Here is a 6,753-nt window from a genome sequence, read left to right on the forward strand (position 1 = left end):
ATGCTTCTTGAGTGATGTGATGTCTGGTCAGCCTGGTCCTCTCTCTTCGGGAGCTGCTAGAATTTTCCCTGCTCTGAGATTTCCTATACCCCAGCTCCTATCTCAGGGCCTTTCATCAGTCCATCTGTGTGTCCTCCCTCCCTTGAAATCCTTCCCTTTTCACATCCCTGTACAGGTATTCGGGCTTTGCCTCCTATATCTTCTAGGCCTAAAATGGGGCTCCTGGGACCCACAACTGGGACCCCAAAAGACTAGCTATCAAGCTTCCCAGGACTCTGGTTCAGTGCTGCTGGCTGCTAGGGCCATCCTGACTTTGGTAGTGACTGGGGATGAGGGTTGCGGCTTAGGCTGACATGAGAAAATTCATAAATAATTTAGTACATGTTGGTTTTCCCAGGATCATGTGCATGCTTTAAAAGGAGTGCTGGGGAAGGTGTTGGTTTTACTGGAATGATGAACTAGCTGACAGGGGAACTACTAAGGGGAAACTTACGGGAGAGGTGAGGGGATGCTTCTAGTTCCTTTTGGAACACACATCACAGATGAAGATAAGCCCTCTGTACCATCCATGCAAGGCCCCCATCAGGCCAGTACCGGCATGTATTCCTTGCTCGGGTATTCCCGGTATCACACGCTCTCTACCATATGGCTCGGCTGTCCTAGCCATAGATGGGTGCATCAGGACGGGCACCTGGGCACAGGCTTCTCTTTGCTCCCAATATCCTCCCCTTTTGGTAAAGAACTTCAGTTATGAGCTGGCTGGCAACGTACCCAGCTAACATAGAACATCCCAACCTCCCTTGCTGGTAAGTGTGGCCACGTGACTACATTCTGGGGATTAGGATATAAGTGGAATTAATGTGTGGAACTCCCGATAAATCTCTCTAAAGGGGGAAGGGGAGTGCCCTTTGATTTCTCCTCTTCACGGTGTTGCCTGAAGTGGGAGGAGCATTGGCTCATCCTGGACTGCCTCTGCCTCCACGTTTCCTTTACGAAAGAAAGAAATGCTTATCCTGTTGAAGCCACTATTTTTCAAGTCTCTGTTACTTGCAGACAAACCTGGCCTCAACTGTTAAATCTCCTCACCCACAAGAAGCCAGAAGTCTGTGGGGTGGTCTAATGTGGGAGGCTGCCCCCATGGGTGCTCTTTCTTGGACAAGACTGCTGACCCAATGAGGTCCTCTCTTTTGGAGAGTTTGAGTGAGAGACAGTAGCAGGATGGGTGGGAAGCTACCCCGAGAGAAGTCAGGAAGCAGGAGCCATAATGTAGCGGTGTCTCGAAGTAGAGAAGCAGAGGGAATCAGCTGGTAGCTACGAGAATATCAGAAGCCAAACGGGGCAAAGCCAAGTTCACTGAAAGCCAGAGCCATGGGATGAGGAGCAGCCTGTACTTGACGAGACCCCAGGCTAAGCTGGTCACCGGAGTCATGGTATAGCCTGGGGGGCATTCCCATTCTCCAGGAGAGCTTGTTTTCAAGTGTATTCTTTCAGTGAATCTCTGAGGTCACATGATTTTAAATCTATCTTTTAGGCTGAAAGAACGTCATCTATTCATTTCATGAACTTCAATCGGACCACAGGCACAGCCGGGCAAGAATGAGTCCTTTTGGCAGGACAATGGGTCAGTGGATTCAGGACTGTCCCAGAATGACCACCACACAGAGGTGCCCAGCTGACCTGCCTCACTCTCAATCCAGCTTTGTCCCTCCTGAGAAGTAGCCGTGTGTCTCGCCACAGCGACTGTAATAGATATCACTACCACCAGCAAGCTGAGCTGCCTGGGGCGGGAAGGGAGTGACGGCAAGAACAGGAACCTGGGGTATATGCGGACTGGGGTTTTCACTCAGACCCGTCCTTGAACCGCCTGTGTGAGCCTGAGCAGTTAGCTGACCCCCCTGAACCTCACATTTCTCAAGTGTAAAACCAGGGAGGATAAGAGCATCACACAGGTCTGTGGGAGGAGGAAAACCAGCACCGAGTACATAGTAGGTGCTCAACAAAAGCTTGAGTTTCTTTCCTTCCAGGGGGTTGGGAAAGAAGATCCGGGTCTCCACCCTTCCTGAACGGGGAGGGTGAGACGGTCACACAGACCCCAAGAGACATGCAGTCTTTTCCTGCAGCTTCCCAGAACAGCAATGGGGCACAGTGTGGCGGTCACACCCAGTCTGTTTCTAAAAGGCCATCATCTGGATTTACTTTCGCATTCTTCAAAATAAATGTGTATGATTTATAAACTTTTGCCAAGCAGTTTTACACACATAACAGGCTCTGCATTCGATTACAGGTTTCTTAAGTATGGTTGTAAACTTACATTAGGCGATTAGGCTGTAATGACAAATGCAGCCCTCTTACATAAAACCCCAATTCTCCAAACAGTAGAATATTTGCTTAATGAAAAGAGTTTTACAGGCTCTCTGGGCTCCCAGCTCATCTTTATTCTGGTCCTTAATTTAGAGAAAAAGAGAAAAATTAAATGTCACACACACACACACACACACACACACACAAGCATGCACCTCCTCATTTTTTCAACAAAAACTCTGATGTGGTCTGGCCAAAGTCTATGAGTATTCATGCACACACACAAACACAGACACACATACATACACACGCACATGCGTGCACACACACACACATTTCTGAAGGAGGCTTATGAGAAAAATCTGGAATGTCTTGGAATTTTGCTTCTTTTCAATTATAGCTTAATAAAAATGTCCTCATAAAAATTCTAGGTAAGCAACCACTTTGCCAGCAGGATGGGGCTACCCACATCCCAGGGAGGCCTGGCTGGTGAGATTGGGGGGTGAAGGGCAAGAAGCCAAAGGTGGCTCCTTCACCATCCCTCTGCCCCCCATCCTCAAACACACATACTACACACACAGTGAATTCCTCTAAGGAATCAGGAATAGCCTATGCTAGGGAGGAGGTGGAGGGAAGCTTTCGTTCTGAAGCCCCTCTAAGTCTGTCTAGACAAGAGGCCAGCAGGGGCTAAGCCTTATTTGGGGCATAATATTTTGAAAATTATACAGCTGTGTTTTTCATTGCTCTCTGCCATAGCCAAGTTCCCTAGAAGTAGAAGTACCAGAGAAAATATAGGACACCAGTTAGATTTGAATTTCAGATAACCAACAATTTTTTGGTATAAATATGTCCTAAATATTGCAGAGAACATACTTATGCTAAAAATTTACTTGTACATCAGTCAACCCTACCTGGAAGTCATTTTGTCAGTATGGCCCCAGAGAAATGGGAAAGGAAGGCCAAATCCTTCCAAATCCAAAGGAGGAGGCCCAGAGGATGTTCTGGTAAGAAAGGAAAAGAAGTGGATGGTTAAAGAAGAAGACCGAGGAAGGGGAGCTGGTGGTGAGGCCTACAGCTGGTGGTGACCTCCATTGTGAAAGACAGTGTCCCAGGGACAAAGTGAAAAGTGGGGCGCTTTACTCTTTCGGCATCTGGAAGAAATAATTTTGTCCAACATCAGCAGCACCCAGGCTCAAGGGGCCCCACACCATCCAGACCCCCTCCCCACTTTGCCTCTTACAGTAAACCTTGAGGTACACCCATAATCCATGTTGGGGAAGAGAGAATTCTGAGGGCTTGAGCTTTTAATTGGGAAAAAGACCGAGATATTATTATTTAGCAAATGAAGTGTCCTGAATTCCCAGCAGGGGGGATGGGGCTTGTGGGGGAGATTAGATGAGCTAATGGAAAATAAATGTGCCTCACTTTTCTTGCATATCCCAGCGAAAAGAAGAGCAGCAACAAGAGGGCAGTGACATCATATATCTTGTTGTCATTTTCCCCTCAGTTTCTAGAACACTGCCTAGCACACAGTAGGTGCTCTATGGGGATGGGCAGAGTGAGTGAATTTTGAACCCACTGTAACCCAGACTCCCTGCAGTGATGAGGGTCTCTCTGGGTCTGGGCTGTACTCTCTCCCCAAGACTGGCCTCAGAGACAGTCTGAGACGATGTGCACAGACACCAAAGGAGTCCCAGACTAGTAAAACACGAACTTCTTTCCTAACTCCATCCATCAGCACCTTGCGCAGGGATAAGTTACGTCATCAGGGTCAGAAAGCCGTTATTGAAAGAGCCACAATACTACTTCCATGCCGGCGCCTGTGTTGGACACTGGATGTTGTTCATTTATTCCTGAACACGCACACCCCTCACAGTCAAAATTACGAGGCGACACTTCATGATCTACCATCAAACACACCTAGAGTCCGACTCCTTCTCACACACTGCCCCCACCATCCTTGACCAGACCACTGGCATCTCTTGCCTGAACAACCAGAAGAGCCCCTCCCTGGTTCACCTTTTGCTTTCCACATCCCATTCCCCACATACCAGTCAAAATGTTCTTAAACATGCAAATTAGATCATGCAAGCATCCTCCCTAGAATAAAATCCAAACTCCTTTACCGTGGCTGCAAGGCCCTGCGGTCATAGGGTCTCTCATCTGCTAATACTCTCTCCCTCGCTCTCTGTCGAGCAACCACACTGGCCTTCAAACGCATTAGAGCAGGTTACTGTAACACACACTCCAAAACGCAATGGCTTAAAGGGACAGCTGTTTATTTCTCTCTCACATCACTGTACAGAGGTAGGTGGGCAGTCCAGACAGGCAAGGGGACTTGGCTTCAAGAGGCCATGTAAGGACCCAGGTTCCTTCCACCTCATTGCTCTGCCATCTCTGAGAGTGTTGTCCTCGTCTGGTGGGTTGAGCACCTCTGTATTCTATGGCTCCCCAGGTGCTTCAGCTTTACTTATTTGTTCCCGTAACCCCACTCACACTCTGCATGGAATCCCTTCCTTAACATCTTTTCATGTAAACCGTCCCCGATGAATTCTGTCCTTTTTGGACTGTGATTGATCAGGGTACACGAGGGGTCAAAGTCAATCCCTTCCTAAAATTGAGCTCACTCTGGCCGATAGGATTTGCTCAAGGAACCTGTCATGACTAAATTATTATGGGTTGGCCAATGCCTGTCATTGAACAAAAATGTCCATGACAGTATGAGGTAATATTACTCTCAGGGCAACATTTATTGAGTGACTACGCGGTTCACGGATGACCAGCATATGATCATGTGACACTCCCATTCGGCCTTCTTCACCCAGTGCCAAAGTGGGTCTTCTCTGAGCATTTTTACTGAGTCTCCTGGCTCTTCTGGGCAGCACATGGCCCTTGTGCACCCCATCACAGCCGTCACTCACTGAATTCACCCCAGGCAGGGCCTGATTTCCAGCCTCCCTGTTCTGCCACCTGCTTCTAGAACAAAGTCTGGACACAGAGTAGGGTACCACCTCAGTCAATGTCTGCTAAATCCACAGGAAGATTTGGGCTCCCAACAGTTTGTTAATTCAAGCCTTTTTAAGGACTGCTTCATCCTTCCAGTGAGCAGTAACATGATTAACCAGAGTTGAAGGAGAGTGAGGAAAAGAACAGCAGTGACTAGTATGTGTTGGTTGCTTCTTCCAAGCCAAGAGCTTTACATGCATTATCTTATTTAACTTGCTCACTAACCCTATAGGTGAGGTCCTGTTAGCATTTCCAATGCACAAACTCAGAGAAGTTAGGGGACTTGCACCAGCTCAGAGCTAAGTGGCAGGGGCAGGATTTGAACTCAAGTCCTCCTGTTTTGCAAGCACATGCCCTTCACTCTTCTGCTCTCCTGCCTCCCACACACGAGTAACCACACTGTCAAGCCTCATCAATGTCACTTGGATGCACTAACAGGCCGTGAAGAGGAAAGTGCCATCTATCTGCGAAATAAACAGTCCTGACACGAAGACAGAGGTGCTAATAGAGACACAATTTACCCATTTGTCGAGGTCACTGACAGACTTGAGTGCGGCTCAAATGGCATTTAGCCTCCCGGGAAAGGGAGGAGTTTGGGGGACCCCTGCCACTGCCCCTGCCCTGGGTCCTAGGGGCTCCAGAGCCCCCCAGCAGGAGGCTGGCAGCAGGCACTCCCAGTGTTTTGACAGCCAGGGAGATAAACAGAGGTATCGATTTCAGAGAAACATCCTCGGCCCTTAGACCTTCTCTCCAAACACAATGTCCTCACATCGCTTCACTATCAGAGTCAAGAGTGACAGCTTCACAACAGATGTGGCACGGCCAGCTGCCAGCAAACTCCGGGCAAACCACAGAAACCTCTAAGGCACCCACACCACAGGCTTCAGGACCTGGGGACGACTCATGCTGGGAGTAGGGAAGGTCTGCGGTCATCCAATGGGAAGGAGGCAGGCCAGGCCTGGGCAGAAGGACAAATGGAAGTCCTCATTCCATATTCCCCTCCCCACACCGACGTGGCTCATCCTCAGTGATCTAGACCTGGACTGTCTAGTAGGCAAGCCATCAGCCCCGCGGGGCTACTGAGCACTTGCAGGATGGCCAGTCCAAATCGAGGCGTGCTGCAAGCATAAAATACAGATTTCAAAGACTTTGTCTGGAAAAAAGAATGTCAAGTATCTCAATGATTTTTCATATTGATTACATGTTGAAATGATAATATGTGGGGTATAGTCAGTTAAACAGGATATTTTATTAAAATTAATTTCACCTGTTTCTTTGTACTCTGTAATGTGGCTAGTAGAAAATTTTGAATTGCATACATGGCTTGCGTTATATTTCTGCTGGACCGCGCTGATCTGAAGGATCAAAAATAAAATGCAAGCGAATTCGAAGTGAACCAACGTAAATATTTTTATCAAAATGTAAAGTAAGTGAAAACAGTAAAAA

This window comes from Ursus maritimus, unplaced genomic scaffold (assembly GCF_017311325.1).
Source record: "Ursus maritimus isolate PB19 unplaced genomic scaffold, ASM1731132v1 scaffold_7, whole genome shotgun sequence".
Taxonomy (NCBI): domain Eukaryota; kingdom Metazoa; phylum Chordata; class Mammalia; order Carnivora; family Ursidae; genus Ursus; species Ursus maritimus.